General features: G+C 41.7%; 1 pseudogene; it reads left to right on the top strand.

Annotated features, from left to right (window-relative positions):
* The first annotated feature begins 11,823 nt into the window (after window positions 1-11,823).
* LOC119047015 (pre-mRNA-splicing regulator WTAP-like) lies at window positions 11,824-12,269 on the top strand (annotated as a pseudogene).
* Window positions 12,270-17,399: the final 5,130 nt, after the last annotated feature.

The raw sequence follows: 17,399 nt of genomic DNA, 5'->3' as shown, positions 1-17,399 counted from the left end.
CCTGAGTAGATATTCATTTTTGCTTGAAAAAGAGGAAGATTTGGGTCTGTTCCTTTGCTTTTCTTATTAACTACCAAAAGAAAAAAGGAGCAAAGGGGTTGTGCCAGGAGGATCTCTGAGGTAAGGGAGCATGTTTAAGGATTGGGAGCAGCAGATTGGGGGATCACTGCTAATGGCCACCAAGACTGATACACTTTCTTAGTTATTAAAAAAAAATGTGTTTTTCTATCCTGTTACACTTTTCTGTAGGTTACAAGTCTATCTTACTTTCAGCAAAAACTCGTGTAATGTAGAAACCCAAGTTTACAAAATTATTACATGACCACTGTTTAATTCATCACTGAATTAAACATGGGAAGAATGTTTGGTACTAGAGGAGCAACGAGCGAAGTGATAGGCTGTGCTGGAACTGTTGGTCACCGTGTTTTCTTGCCAACAATCTCCGGTGTGCAGGAAGCCACATTCTGTGGTGTTATTGTGACTGTCCCACCCTCAGCTCTCAGCTGCAAATGACTGGATTAGTCATCCTGGTCCAGAAATTTAAAATAGCCTATGATAAGCCCTGCATTAGAAGGTGAACAGCAAATGGTGAAAAGCAAAGAAGGAATTAGAACTACTAAAAGACCACGTTTAAATGGGTAAAATCATAACTCTAAAGATATCAAAGAAACACACACCAAAAAGTATGTTTAACTCACTAATTAACAAAGGAACCAATAAAATGTTACAACAGATTTAAAGATGAATTCAAGGAACAATAGTATTTAGGCTCTCAACTGTCAACATTGTCTGATTCTGTGCCTTTCATTGTGAGTCATTCAGATGATTCTCATTCACAGAATTACAGACTGTGTCTAGTGGAGATTCAGCTGACCGTTGTTGCTCCAGGACACTGACCAGTATTGCCAGTTTTATACCTACTAAGAAAATATACTTAAGCATCACTGATGGACAGGAAATCAGATGCCTAACTTACACCACACACAAAAAACAAGTCCAGGAGATTTTAGATTAAGATGTAAAAGACACCTGGCCAGTGTGGCTCACTGGTTGGGGGCACATACAAAAGGCAACCGATTGAAGTCTCTCTCTCACATCAATGTTTCTCTCTCTCCCTTACCCTCTTCTCTAAAAAAAGAAAAGAATCAATAAGCATATTCTCAGGTGAGGGTAAGAAATGTAAAAGATAAAATAATAACATTCCTAGAAGATATTCACAACCTTGGAGTAGGGAAAACTTGCTTAAACAAAGGAAGATTGCTAAATTAGCTGCCACCAAAGTTCACAGCTGGTGTTTATCAAAAGATACAACTAGCAGAGTAAAAAGGCAAGCAAGCCAAAGGGTAGAAGAAGATATTGGCAATAATGTATCTGACAAAGAACCTCAATCAAATATGATTGCATCCCTCCAAATCAATAAAAGCAATCCATTAGAAAAAATTAGGCATATCTCATGAATAAACACCTCACAAGAGTATATCCAAATGACTGTAAGCTAATGAAAATATGCTCATTCATTCAAAACAGAAATGCAAATTAAAACTACAAGATAACCACTACACTTACTAGAGTGGTAAAAACTAAAAAGCCTAATAATACTACCAACTGTTGACAAGACTATAGAGCAACTGGCGTGCTGGTTGTGTAAATTGGTACAAAACTGCATTGTAAAGGTGTTTGACACTACTGAAGTTAACTGTATGCATCTTCTACAACCCAGCGATTCCACCTCTAATTGTATACCTGCTAGGAATGCACAATTCGCACCACACAACACAACATGCACCAGAGTGCCCACAGTCCGTTATCCACAACAGGCAAAACCAAAGAGTCCTACTGTCCATGTCCTGCAGAATGGGTGAACTGTGCGTTTTAACAATGGAGCATACACAGCAACGACAAATGACTGAGCTATACCAACTTGTAACAACATGGACAGATCTCAGAAGCATAAGTTTGAGTGAAAGAAGCTAGACACACAAATGTACCAAAGGAAAAAAATGGACCAATATAAATTATCAGAAGGGCACAGGGAAACACAGGATATTTGCAAGATGAACTAGTATAAGGAAGTGAAATGGTGTGGAACCCGGCACATATAGAGATCATGGATACACTTAAATCGTTGGAGAAAAGTACGATACAGAACAATGCGTACCCAGTGATGCCTCTTAAACACATTTCAGGAAACTACATGCAAAATAATATTTCTTGTGACAGTTAGGCAAAAGTATAAAATGGACTAAAAGGAACACTTGGTAAAGACTGAGTCAGTGGAGAAGGTTAGTAAAGGCAATGAGACTGAGGTCAGGAAAGGTAGTTTGAGCTCTGTTCCATGTCTTTTTAAAAAATATTTATGGGGAGTGCCACTGTGCCTGGCACAAACGTAAAAGCAGGCATGCTCTACCAAAAATGGATTGAGGCACATTCAAGCTTTCTGTTTCCTGGGTGAAACATAAACAGAAGAATAAAAAATAACGAAATATAAATAAAGGAGCGGCAAAGGTAGAAGGTGGGGAATCAGAGAGACTGATTTAGACTAAAAGAAATAGTACACGGTGTGAATGTCTAGCAATTCTGGGTAGTGAGAAAATGCTGTTACATTTTTATCTTTACTTTCCTATTTTTTTCAATTTTGTTTTAAAAAAGGGGGGGAGGAAGGAAAAATAAAGCTATAAAAAAAGATGTACCAGGTAAATTCTAATAAATATAAAGCTGGTGTAGCATTGTTAACATCAGACAAAAACACAATGCAAGGAAGGTACCACTAAGAAAGGCAATATTTTATGTCAATGACAAAGGACTTTGCACCAACAAACTGTAACAGACACAAATGTTTGTGCTTCTCGCAGCAAAGTTTTTAAAATATTAGGGAAGGAAATCCACAAGTTCACAATTACAGTCAGAGATCAAGAGCTGTCTCTCAGAAAACCATAGTTTAAGGAGGCAGAAATGTAAAAAAAAAGATGAGTGGAGCCACCTTAAAACAGAGTGGGAGCTGCCATCCCAGAGGAACTGCCTGGCGGGCATCATATGTCTCAAACCTTTGGAATGTTAACACCTGGGGAATAACCTTTGGATTGGGTCTCTTGTTGCATCCCAGAGAACAGTTTGCAAAGGTAACAAGGAAGAAATACTGTGACTACTGGACTGATGGTTGCCCGACTGAAAATTGAAAACATTGTTTAGAATGAACATTATGTCAGCTTACAGAAAAATGCCTTCCTTCTTGATGTGGCTGTTCCCCTTTGTTTCTCATAAATCCTTCTTGCCTTTGTCTCCTGATGGGAACGCTCTTTGAGTTTCTTTCTGCCTGAGTCAGTACTTCTCAAGTAACTACTTTAAAAAAAAAATCACAAATAAATGCTTGTAACCTCTCAGTCTTGCCTTTTGCTTTTAGGTTAATGTATCGTAAGGACATAGAGACTCTAATATGTCACAGCTTTGGTCAAATGCACACATAAGGTCCTACTAACACACACTGACTTTTGGTTCGGGCACAGCACCTTGACAAGTATTGGCTATCCACCGAGCCACAGGGCTGAGGCTGGGGGCAGGACTATTTTAAATGCCCTCATACAAATCTAAATTCACCGCCACAAGGAAGTTGCAGACAAAAAGATGTCCCCCTGAAGTGCTTGCACTTGAAAATTTTAAAACCTATTTCTAAAATACTTTTTAGGTTAAAGACACAGAATACAACTTTTGCTCATAAAAAAACAGGAGTTTTAAGTACATTTATTATAAAAACAATAAAAGGTTAAAATAAATGACCTGAAGCAAGGAAAGCTCGCTTAACTTAGAAGCGAAGAAAAAACCCTCAAAACTAAAAAAAGAAAATTTTATTATAAAAGAAATTCATGAAGCAGAGAACTAAAATTAATATAATTTACAAAACGTTTCTTTAAAAAAAAAAGCTAATGAAAAAATTTTAAAAAGAACAAAGAACCATATCAGGAGTTTTTTTAAAAAGTGAGTTTTTGTAACTATAGAGTAGATTTAAAAAGAAAGGAAAAGACTAGCTTAGACAAAAGGCATTCTATTAAAGTGAAAAATGACTAAATATCAAGAATCACTGGAAATCTGACTAATCCAATTACAATGAAAGAAGCCGAAGCGGAAGTAGAAATAGCAGCCAGAGATCCGGCCCTGAGGCGGCACCAGCTCCAGGTGACTTAACGGGCAACTTCGACCGAACACGGAAGAAAACGGGGACAGTGTGTGTGTGCATATGCGCTAAAAACACATGCCATGCGCCCTCTCACAGTTTTTATTTTTGTTTTGTAAATGCTTTATTCACTTGAACTAGTATCCTCAGTAGCTGATACAATTGAGCCCCCAGTTTGGCCTGGTCACCGGACAAATGACCCTTCTGAGACCTCAGAAAACAGGGCAGTGTGGGGACTAGACCTGGTTGTGCCCTTTCTTCACTGACCAGTCACCGCAAGCAGCGGAGGACATTCCAAGAGCTTTCCACGGCTGCTCCGCGCCCGGCGAGCGGGGCGATGAAGCTCCGGGGCGCCTGCAGTCCCGCGCTCCCGCAGCTGTACGCAGCTGCACGCGGAGGGCTGCACTGAAATTCCCGACCGGGGCCACAGCACGCAGTGCGCCCCGCGGTCTCCAGTTAATGTTCTCTTTACTCAGGAGGATAATACACACGTGTAAGAAACTGTCACCACCCTCTTAAAATTGTAAGTATACTGTACAGTACTGTTAACTATCAGCACAATGTTGTACAGACGGCATTGACACTTGATACTCATTGGACGGCTCCCCATTTCCTGCCCGAGTCAGCCTGGATGAGTGTGAATGCCTCTGACCCCCACTCAGCTTCTGTCCTCTGTGGGAGGCCTATTTCTCTGACAATGTCCTCAAGTTTCCTTCTCACTGTGGCATGTCGCGATTTCCTTATTTATGGTTGAATAATAGTCTATTGTACATATACACACCGTGGTTTCTTTATCCATTCCCCTGTGTAAGGGAACTTAGATTGATTCCACATCTTCACTATTGTGAAAAACGCTTCAGAAAACGTGGGGATGTGGATATCTGAGATTCTAATTTTGATTCCTTTGGATATTCTTTTGGATAAGTACCCAGAAGTGGGATTGCTGGGTCATATGGCAGTTGTTTTTACTTTTTTTGTAGAATAACCTCATCATGGCCGCATCATTTTATTGGGTTGGCCAAAAAGCTCATTCAGTTTTTTCTGGACAATGGCTCTAGTAGTGCTTAGTTGTCTTAACTCCATTGGACACAATTTTGTTAGATTGAATTGTGACAGCTGTCTAATCAGTGTGCATTTACCAAAATTGGTGAATTTTTGTGCAGCCATTTTAATATTGAAGATGGAAGAAAATATGCAACATTTTCAGCATGTAATGCTTTATTATTTCAATAAAGGTAAAAATACAATGGAAACACGTAAGAAAAAGATTTGTACCGTGTATGGAGAAGGTGCAAAAACTCAAGACAAAGACCCAGCTCAAGGTCTCCTCTGGGAAGCAGCACATGCCATTTCCTTTTCTCTCTTTCTCTCTCACATCTTCTCCTACAGGCAGGCATCTCCTAAACTCTAAGGGACCCCACAAGACTTGCAACCAGGGAGGCAATGGGCAGTGGCAGCTTATCCCAGGCTGATCCCCTGGACCTGACCCCAAGCCCACTCTTATGACTTCCCAGTGAGCTGAGGCAGCCCCACCCAGGCACTCCTGCTGCTTCCTCCATGCTAAGCCCTTCTGTGTTTCATTGTCCGTAGCTTTAATAAACGTGCTCTCATAGCCACCTGAACTCGTGTTGTGAAATCTCTCCTACACGAAGTCAAGAACCGACACACTCCAGCTGACCCTGGGCAGCCCCACTCAGGGCCAGGTCCCTGCCCAGTAACAGTTTTCCTCATCAGACTAGCAAATATTTCAGTATGAGAAAGTTCCGGCAGTGGTGTGAGGGACCTAGGAACTCTGGTGTAAGAGCATTTGTACATTCCGGTAGAACAGCCACTTCAGAAAGCAAATAAACCAGGTGGCCAACCCAACCCCCATCTCCCTCACTCCCTTTCAGAGTCGGTCTGGGGTAGCTCTGGGTCTCAGTTCTGGCCAATGGGTATATGAAGGAATCACTGGGTGGGCTTTCAGGAAAGCTCTTCAGAAGCAACAGAAGCAGCTGGCATTCCCTTTGACCTTGCTTATCTTTTCTTCTTGCCTGGAATGATGTCTAGAAGTACAGCCACCTTCTCAGGACCATAGGATGAGAATTATTAAAGTGAAAGAGTGTGGAAAGATGGGGCCTGGTCCCTGATATCACTGTCCTGCATTGGCTGACTTGTGGACCTTTTGTTACATGAAAACAAAGCAACCCCTGTTTCTTTAAGCTATGCTGAGGTAATTTTTTAAATGACTAGCTTAATGCATGCTTGATACAGTAAAACCTATGAAAATTCTAACTTCACTTCTGGCTATCTATCATTAAGACTCATTTGGAGCTGGGTAGAAAAGCTTCCGTGGCTGTGCTGTTTGATAAAGTGGCAAGCTAGATAAAGTGAGTAAACACCACTAAGGAAGCAGCTAAATCAATGGTGGTGTATTTCTATTACACAATACTGTGCAGCTGGTAAAAAAGAGTTGGATATATATTTATCTTATTTGATGATCATAATGAAAACACATTCTGTGCCATTGTATCAAAAAGTATCACCCTCCCAGGGATCCTGTGTTTTACAAAGAGGAACAGCCGCGAGTGGAAAACTTACTTGAACAAATAATAAAGGAGAACTTCCCCAATCTGGCAAGGGAAATAGACTTCCAGGATATCCAGGAAGCTCAGAGAGTCCCAAAGAAGTTGGACCCAAGAAGGAACACACCAAGGCACATCATAATTATATTAGCCAAGATTAAAATGAAGGAGAGAATCCTAGAAGCAGCAAGAGTTAAGGGGACAGTCACCTACAAAGGAGTTCCCATCAGACTGTCAGCTGATTTCTCAAAAGAGACATTACAGGCAAGAAGGGGCTGGAAAGAAGTATTCCAAGTCATGAAATCCAAAGACCTACAACCAAGATTGATCTATCCAGCAAAGCTTTCATTTAGAATGGAAGGGCAGATAAAGTGCTTCTCAGATAAGATCAAATTCAAGGAGTTCATCATCACCAAGCCCTTATTATATCAAATGTTAAAGGGACTTATCTAATAAAAAGAAGATAAAAAATATGAACAGTAAAAGGACAGAAAACTCACAGTTATTACGAACCACAGCTAAAACAAAAGCAAACTAAGAAGACAGCTAGATCAGGAGCGAACCATAGAAATGAAGATCACGTGGATGGTTAGCAACAGGGGAGTGGGAGATGGAGAAGGGGGAGAAAGGTACAGAAAATAAGTAGCATAGATGGTAGGTAGAAAATAGATAAGGGGGGAGGGCAAGAATAGTATGGGAAATGTAGAATCTAAAGAACTTGAGACACGTGGTCATAAACTAAAGGGGGGAATGGTGGGGGAGGGAGTGTGCAGGGTGGGTGGTAATGACTGGGGAGAAATAGAACTGTAATGGCATAATCAATAAAATATATTTTTTAAAAAACCAAAGACATGATGTAGGCTGGGAACCACCGAGGTCATAGACTGAGGCTTTTCCCTTAGAGCCAGGCTGCAGCCCAGCATGTGTGCCCAGGCTGGGGAGCAGACAGAGCAGAAAGTCCAGGAGTAAGATTTCCCAACTCGCAGACTTGTCCTTTGGGGGTAGATGAGTCATCTGGTGCATTTGGGAGTTTGGCAGGAGGTGGGAGAAGGAAGGGTACCATCACCAGAGGCAGGCATAGAACTGGAGTTAGGGAAGTTCTGAGGCGAACAGAGAACAACAGTGCTTCCCACACCCAGGGGGCTACAAGCTTCTAGAGCAGCCTGGGGTGGGGGCCGAGCCAGCAGTTCCACCCACTCTGAACACTTCTGTTCCTAAGGACTGGCCCCACCAGGGTGCGTCTCATTGTTTTGCAAGGCTCAGGAGGAATGACTAGAACAAGAAGCACAATATCAAAACAGTGCACTATTCAAAGCTATTATTGACTCTGCTGCTAACACAGTGATGGCCAATTATAAGGAGAATTCCCTGTACTTGCGCTTTCTAGGTTTTGAGAAAAAGAAAAGTAAAACCTTTATGATGTATTTTACAAATACTTTTGAACATGTTTCTGTATTTACTGAAACAGCAAGTTCCGTTTGAATTCATTGAAATGGTTTCCTTTTGCTTGAATACTACAGTATTCTGTGAGTTTATTTTTACTGTGTTCACAAGGTTGATGTCGGAATCCTTTCAAGTGTACCACCGTGCTGCCTAATTTATACCAATATTTACTGAAAGATTTATTTTTCCACATGTACAATGGCTACTGGCAGAGGAATTTATTCAAATGTATTATGATCATTTTGTACATGGCTTTAACAATTTTGACTGATATTTGCTTTATTTTGCATACACTGTAGAGGAGTTCCTTCAAATATACTTTATACCATGACTTTTTTTTTTTTTTTACTTACCAGCATTCAGTGAACTAGGTGCCAGGTTTGCTTTCACATTGCCACACAATTACCCTCTTCTCCAGCAGCCCATGTGTTTTGCTGCATGAAAGGATCACCGACAAACTCCTATACATAACATTTTCTTTAGCTAGGTAATTTTATACTACTATTTCAGTGTTGGTAGAATATTGCTGGCATACTCAGAATTTAGGATTTCCTACTGGACTCTACTATACATGTACAAAATGACATTTCCCCCTCAAAACCACTTCATAATAACTTCTGACACATATATTATAAAAATGCCTAATTCTTTTTGTAATTGTAATAATACACACATACGGTGACCATACAACTTATGGAAATGGGATACATTTAAGAGTGATAGGGGACACTATTAAAAATGAGGATGGGACTACAAGCATAAAATTGGAACAGTCCTGGGCAAACTGGGACACATGGTCACCACAGTTATATACCTGCATACCTATGTTAGCAAATGAAGAATACTAATACACTAATATCTACCTATATGCTAATACCAGTGGATCATCATGGTGTACAATTCAGTGAGAAACACAAGTAGCAGAAGGAAATGTGGGGTGGGAGACAATAGTATGGGACAAATGAGCACTCCAGCCCTATTTTCTATACAAATATGTACACAAACAGAATTTGGGGCATGTTGGTAAAAGGGTTATTTGGCCTTATCTAGAGTTCTATAACTTGTTACAACAAAAATGTATCAGTGCATTACTTGTATAGTTACTTTCACACGAAAGAAAAGTATTTTGAGTGGATAGAATTAAGAGCTTGACCAATATTTGAGTTGGCTTTTCAGCCCAGTGTGGTTTAAGACCAGCGCATACCATGGTGACTGTTTAAATACATCAAAATTTAAAGTAGAGTGGCAAAGATTACCATTTTGTTCTCTATCATGGAGTAATCTTCTCTGCAACTTCAAAAAAAACCCCTCCCATTTTCAGTTTAGAGCTCAAATCGAAGTATTTAAAACCACAGTAAATGAACGAGCACCTGTTACAAAGCAGTGAATCAATGAAATGTTTTCATTGCTACCCCTACTATGTAAACAACCACGTCTCATTCAAACTCTGCTCTGACATTGCCACTTACCTACTGACATTCTACTCGAATGCTTTCAACTCAACTAGCATTTCTTCCTGTGCACACCAGCTTCCCCTCCAAATCCTTCAGCCTCTCCCAGCAGAACCACCATTAATTAAGAATCTATTGGATTGGCCAAATAGTTTTAGTTTTTGGGGGGCAATGGCTCTAGTAGTGCTTAGTTATCTTTAACTTCATTGAAAACAATTTTGTTAGATTGTATTGTGGCGGCCACTATATCAGCATGCATTTAAAGAAAAACTTATCAAAATTGGTGAATTTTTGTGCAGCCATTTTAACATTGAAGATGGAAGAAAATATGCAATATTTTCAGTGTATTATACTTTATTATTTCAAGAAAGGTAAAAACTCAACTGTAACATAGAAAAAAATCATTTATGCAATGTATAAAGAAAGTGCTGTGACTAATTTGATGTGTCAAAAGTGGTTTGCAAAGTTTCTTGGTACTATTGACATTTCAGCCAAACAATTCTTTGCTGTGGGGCTGACTTATACATTTGGAACATGTTTAGCAGCACCCCTGGTCTCTACTCACTAGAAACTATCAGTGGGAGATAGCCAACACTCAAAATATCAAAATCAATAAAGTCACTGGTGGAAACACGAAGTGTGTCTTTTATTTTATGGAAAAAATGTAAGGGACTTTTTGGCCAACCCAACATGTGCATTTGCAGGTTCCAAAATGCCCTTCATGGCATTCATCCACACACGCTCCCTGTGAGAGGAGCAGGGAATGTGTTATCTCTACTCCACAGATGAGGGGCAGATTTGCCCAAAGTCAGCTGCAAATAAGAGATGGGTCCTGCGGAAGGAAGGTAGTACAAGCAAGAGCATGCGTCACTTGAGCTTTGAGGAGCCATGATCGCCCACCACCAAAGAAATATTTTCCACGTGGGCCAAAGGTCTAAGGTGTCTCCAGTGCACAGAGAAACTTCCTGAAGTCCTTTGGAAAAGTCTACCTTTGTGTGGGAGAGTTCAAACACCTAAGGGTATCTCTACAAGTTGGACTTTGCATTTTTGTTACTCTGGCAGATTTTTTATTAGGCCCTTGCTCCATGCCCAGAGTGATGCAAGAGGCTGCAGGGGAGGCAAGTATCAATCAGCTGAATAATATGTGAACTCTGCTCTCAAAAAACTGCTTTAGAATGCCAACTCTGGGAGAGAAACTTAGGACATATGTAATGTGACCCATGTCGGTATACAATCAGGCACAAAAGCAAAGCCATTGTTCTTGGAAGATGTCCTAAGGGTTATTAGGGCTAACATGCATAGTCCTTATTTTAAATAAGTTGGATTTTAGTAGATTAACACACACATATTCACATGGTAAAATAATGTTTTGCTTTTTGATGTAACTTATGACTTTATGTGGCAAAAGTTACTAGGTACAGTTACTTGTTTTTTGCAGCAACTAAAATACAATAGTTTATTTTAATTGCAAATGCAGTTCGGGTCATGTTTGGCCTTGAATAGTGTCACACTAAAAAGATAAAGCCACTACAGACATGGCAGTCAACAGTTTGGTGTCTGGACTCAGTGGACCTGTCTCAAATCCAAACTTTGTCACTTCCTAGCCAAGTGACTTGGGTGATCTTGCTCAAGATGCTCCACCTGCCCAAACCGCCATTTCCTCACATGTAGACTGGAAAGGCCTCTGTCCACTTCTTAAATTCACTGAGAGAACCAAATGAGCGTAAGAAATAGCCTTACACATAGTATGCAAACACTCAACAAGTAGTAGCAAGTAACTCTTAAGAATAAGCGTCCTTGACCAATTGAGTCAACAAGAGTGACAAATTACTATCAATCACTGTCACAGGGTAGAACAGATCCAGAAGCAAAATCTCAGTGACAAGTACTTGACCACAGCTCAGTAGGGGTGTTGTAATTGCCTCAGCAAGGCAGCAAATCATTCCTCTTTAAAGCTGGAGAGCATTTCAGCCCCATATTCGACAATAGCTTTCAGGATGGAGGAGCACAAGAGGACTCATCCTCAAAACAAAATCTAAAAATACAGCAGCATCAGTCTCGCTTCCTCCCTTAGCAACATTTTGTGGAGGCAAGACCTGCACATGAAGGGGAGTGTGGGGGCTGTGTGGGGCGGCAGCAGGTTTGGCCTCTGTGAGCAGGTGGTGCCCACGTGGCCTTGGTCTGGCAAGGATTCCAGATGACCAACCAGCAACCTCTTCCCAAAAAGGTTCAGCTGAGTGAAAACAGACTTCGAAGGGAGGACATGAAATAATTTTAAGATGGAAACCGTATGAAGCATATGGGCAAACTTTGGAGGGCAAATATACAGATCTGAACTCTAATGTTGGAACTGGCTTAAGAGAGTCGGAAATAAAAATGAAACCAACAACAGCAAGAGTCTGCTTGCAGGGAAAACAGATTACAAGGGAAAACACCCTTGTAATGACACTAGCAACCACGGAGCAAGCAATGCCAGAGTGTACTCCTCAAATCCAGTACCTCCAAAAGTCCAGTCACCCAGTGCCTCTCCACTGAGATCAACAGGGGTAGACCAGCATTCAACCGGTTTTCCTAAAAATGAATGATGAGCTGGAACAGACCAAGGACACATGGGACCAAGCCCAAAATGAACTGAGGGCCTAGAGTTCTAAGTCTGACAGGCAGACAGATCCTACTCCCCTGTCAAGACTTCCCTGACAGTCCCACTACGAGAAGCTGTGGTGGAACAGCCAAGCACTCATTTCCACACCAAGACACAGTGTTTGAGAGGAAGAAAACCCCACATTCTCCTACTATCCAGCTTGTAATAGTTAATGTAAAACTTACGAGATGAAATTTGTGTTTCAGCTTTCTTCTCTTCCCCTTTCTCTTGCTTCAGACTGTTCAAAAATGGCCGCCACTGAAAAATTCCCCTTCTAGAACATGGAGGCACTTGAGAAATGTTCATGTGTCTTTAAACAATTTGGAGAAATAAGAACCTAGAGATTTAAAACCATGACTTGCACATGTAAAGTTCCAGCAAAATGTAAAAATGGAATACACAACACTTCGCTGTGAGCATAGCAACTGACAGAAACTCTGTATCAGTTTTACCAACAAGACTGTGGATTTTGTGATTAAACTTCTGGGTCAGAACTCAAATGAGGTAAATTTTGCCTTTGAAGAGTTTATTTGCTAGGAAAACTTAATAGTTATGAACGGATCAAATAACAGAAATCAGTACAAGTATTTTATTTATTTAGCCATCAAGTTTGGGGCTCTGTATTAATTGAATGAACCTTAAACAAATGTGGTTTTAATCAATGTTTGAATGGCTGTTAATCCTGTAGGTAATCTTACTGAGGACTGTACAAGCATGAAGGTGTGAGATCAAATTTTAGGTTTAAACTGTTTGAAGTATTATAAACATTCAGCTCAAAACTACATTGCATAAGGACATTGGTTATGATAAGACTCGCTGCTTTATTATTTTTTAGTTGTAAAATTTATTAAATCCGCATTCAACAAGCACATGCTGGAAGAGGATAGTTGTTGCTGTTAATGGGGGAATGTGTTCCTGCATTGTATTTGGGCCATTTGTAATGCGCTCTTGATGTTAATGTGCCTTGAAAAAAATAAAAAAATATATATTGGTACAGAAGTATTTCACTTTTAGATCTGTAATAGATGCCCTTGGAGGACTGGGGGAAAAGATATCTAGAATATTTGCCAGGACTAAATCCTCCATATTAGTAATGCAGACTACTTATTTACTTGTTTAATCCTGCCTGAGGATATGTTTTCCTTGCTTTAGAGAGAGAAGAAGGCAGAGAGGGTTGAGAGAGGAAAAACATCAGTGGGAGAGAGAAACATCTATCAGTTGTGTTTCATACATGCCCTAAATGGGGGCAACCCCACAACCCAGGCATGTGCCCTGACCGGACTTGAACCTGTGACTTTCAGTCTGCATGATGAGGCCTAACCAACTTAGCCACACTGTCCAGGGTGTAATGAGGAATTTTTAACCAGCTCTGTTAAACATTGCAAATTATTGCAGATTAACCCCTTGTTGGCAGACCCTTGCCCAGGTCCCTTTGCTATAGACCATTTCTTTGTGGAGAGCTAGATTTTTGCCTCAGTCATAATTGCTTCAGTTCAAAGACAGAGTATCTTTCCCGGTACATGAGACCTAGCATGCAGAAGGGTAACATCATATGAAATTATGCAACCTAGAGATGCTGTGGTCTGCTTGATTCTATTTCAGGTAAGATTTTAAATAGTGAACAGCTATTTGGAGTTAAAAGATCAGGTAACCAGGCTCACCTGGATGCATCTCAAAGGAGCCCTTTGGCTAAAGGAAGCAGGTTCCAGGCAGGGCTGGAGAAATCAGCACTGAGATGTGGCTCTGCTTGTCAGTCAACAAACAGCACCTGGGCCTGCAAGAAGGAGAAGAGGGGCTCCTTTTGTGGGCCTCATCTCCCCATTCATTCAGTAAAGGTGTGCCAAGCGCCTGCTGGGGCAAAGCACTGGGAAGCAGGGAGCAATGGAGAATCCAGGAGCCTCTCACTGAACATACTGCAAAGGGAGCTCATGTTTGTTATCTGGCAGCCATTTCACCTCCTTGTTGGGAGATTAGATACACCTGGAGTGAGCAGTCCCACCGCATACAGGCCTTCTGAATCAGCACCACCAGGGGAAGAGTTTGGAGTCTGCTCATATATTTTTGTATTGTGGTACAGTAGACATAACATCAAGAGTTCTGAAATTGCTGGTTCTGATCACCACCCACCACCCCACCTCCCCTGTACCAGTCCATTGGTTGTTTTGGCTAAAGGACTGACCCCCTAGAGCTTCCCACTCTGCTATTCTGCATGATATCACTCCTCTGGAGTCTATTTTCTTTTTTTAAATAAAACTTGTGTATATTTAAGGTGTGCAACATGATGACTTGATATACACATGGAAAGTGAAATGATTACTGCTGTCAAGCTAATTAACATTTCTCTTCACAGAGTTGCTTCTGTGGTGATGAGAGCCCCTGAGGTAGATCTAGAGCTCTAATAAATAGCATGAGGGCTGCGGTTGATAATGCTGTATTGAATACTGGCCTCCGTGTTTTTACCTTGGGCTTCCAGTGTTCTTGTTTTCAGGTAGGGCAGGGAGTCCCAGGCTTAAAGGAAGAGGTAACTGGGAGATGAGTTGTAATCTCAGATGAAATCGCCTGGCTGATAAATGCATTCCACCAACCAACAAGCACTTATTGGGCAGATGAGAGGACTGTTTGCTCTGTGTCCTCTGGATATAGAAGTTGACAAACTACACATGGCCCCTGCCCTCACGGGACACCAAAATTCTGGGGAACAAATCTGTTGGTCAGACAGTTTTCTCACCATAGAACAGGGGAGCTTGAATGAGATGACTTAAAGGTGGACCCTGACCAAATATACATGATTCTAGAAAAGGAAACCAGTCTGACTCTGGAGGAAGAACTCCAGCAACTGTTTGGCTCCCCAGGGGCTAAAAGAGAGCCCCCATGGAAGAAAGCGTGCACACAGCAAACTGAGTACCTGTGGAAGCCAGAGAATGGTCACCTGTGCCCAGAAGAGGATTGTAGAGACCATAAGCAAATAACTTTTCCAATTCATGGAGAAAAAAAGCCAGGTCAAAAGACTTTAAGCAGAAAAGAAAATGTACCAAGACTCACATGACAGGGTGATCCAAGCGGAAGTTAGCCCTGGGCATGGGTGGCAGAGCCCAAGGGACGTCTTCAAGGCCCCGCTCTCTCTTCGTTTCTTGACTCTGCTGTACCAATGCGCGGCTGCGGCCAGGAGCCCAAACAGTATTATCAGAGCTTGGTCTCTCCCTTGAGGTGGGAGAAGCTATGGCAGACCCAAGTCCTAAACTCCTGATGAAGAAACCACCACAGAGAGAGTTTCTCTGAACGGCACCTGGAGAAAAGTTGAGAACAGGACGCTGATTGGCCCTCCTCGTCCCAAAACTTGCGGTCAGAAGTTACGGCGATCTCCTGATTGGCCAGGTCTTGCAAGTGGAGGTCAGCCCCGTGGGAGGGCTGGGAATGGGTTTCTCTTACCAAAACGGGGAGTGGGGTGTCATTCTCTAAAGCAAGGGATGCTAGCAAACAGTGACAATTTTAATAAGACACTAACTGCTGGTGTTGACTTCCAAGGGCAGCTCACAGAGGGCCATTAGCTCCAGGGTGCGCAGCTGGGTCTGGGCTGAGAGGAGAATTCTGCAGGCTACTTCTTCTACCTGTCTGCAAGGCTAGTTGAACTGCTGTGGATTTGGAAGGGAATAGATGGTAGGGGACGCCTCAACAACTGTTAGAAAACTTACTAAATCTATGACAAAGCAATACTGACTTTCTCATAATCACTATGTTAGGTGATTGAGGAAAATAAAAGCTTTTCATGAAAAGAATCCCTAGGCCTATGCTGCAGGCTTGAGAAATACTACAGCTTAGATAGTGCGATACCAGAGTCGGTCACTGGGCCCCAGATAACTGCTACTGTTCCTAATGTAGCTCCCTCTGCCAGCCATGACCAGAACAGCACTAAGGAAATCAAGTATTTCAACAGGACTTCTGGGTGCTCTGTCTGTCTCTCCTTTTTTCCCTCTCTCTCTCTCTCCAGACATGAGCAGTTTTCGCATTACCTTGGGCTTCCACTGTAGGGCTCTTTGTCCAATGTGATCTTCCAACAGGCTGGTGGATAATTGCCCACCTACTCCTTGGAAGTGCCACCTTGGGCTGCCAGTGCTGGGTGACTTATGCCCAGGTGTCTAGGAGTGCCCCTACATGCACAAGTGTGAGCACTGTTCCCTAGCTGTGTGTATTTTGGGGATTCAATCCAAGGTTGAGGGAGGTGATGGCAGCTGGGAGCTCTGGAACTAATGGAATCTTGTTAACAGCAGTTATCTTCTGACCTTAGAGAGGAAGGGAGTTACCTTTCAGGTAATAGACTGAGTTCTTTAAAGTATTCAGTTTTCAGCTGAGATTTGGAAGGAGCCCATAAAACTTTCTACTCTGACCACATTCCTCTCCCTTCTCTGAACCTCTTATGGCATTTAACAGCTCCAGCATATCACGTGCTGAATGACCTCACTTATTTACCAGAGCACATCTAGCCCTGACTTAGTTTACATACAATTCTAGTAGATTGGCTATTTTCCCCAGTCTTCAATAGATTAGAAACAGTAAATTATATATGTATGTGCCAAAAAAAGAAAAATAGCATCTGTTCAAGAAATATTTAACTCATGTTTTGTGCTAGGCATTAGGGAGTAGTAAGCAAGACAAAGTTCCCAGCCTCATGGAACTTACAAGCATTAAACAAGTAATTGCAAACTATTAACAGCTGTGGTAAAGGCAATGGAAGAAAAGCAGAGTACTAGGAGAGCTTGTAGCAGGACCAAACTTAACTGGTTGGGATCATGGAAGGCCTCTGGAGGAAGAGACTTAACCTGAAGCATAGAGTAAACCTCATGCAGTCAAAAAAGGAGTGGGGGTGTGAGGAACTTGGAACGTACAAACCCCCAGAAACCGTGCAGTCAGGGCAAAGAAGTATGGTATGAGGTGAACGTGGAGCAGTAGACAGGGGCCAGATTGGCAAGGCCTCTGGGGTTACGTTACAGATTTTCAACCTGAACCATGGAGAGTTTTGTGCAAGGAAGTGGCAGAGTTACATCTTTATAGCATCACTCTGCTTGGCATGTGGAGAATAGATGGAAGGAATGCAGGAGTGGATGTAGGTGGGAGAGAAAAGAGGTAATTATTGT

The sequence above is a fragment of the Artibeus jamaicensis genome, unplaced genomic scaffold (assembly GCF_021234435.1).
Source record: "Artibeus jamaicensis isolate MK-2021 breed Jamaican fruit bat unplaced genomic scaffold, CSHL_Jam_final contig_464, whole genome shotgun sequence".
In the NCBI taxonomy this organism is placed as follows: domain Eukaryota; kingdom Metazoa; phylum Chordata; class Mammalia; order Chiroptera; family Phyllostomidae; genus Artibeus; species Artibeus jamaicensis.
The sequence above is the reverse complement of the archived record's forward strand: the minus strand, read 5'-3'. Positions and strand labels throughout refer to the sequence as shown.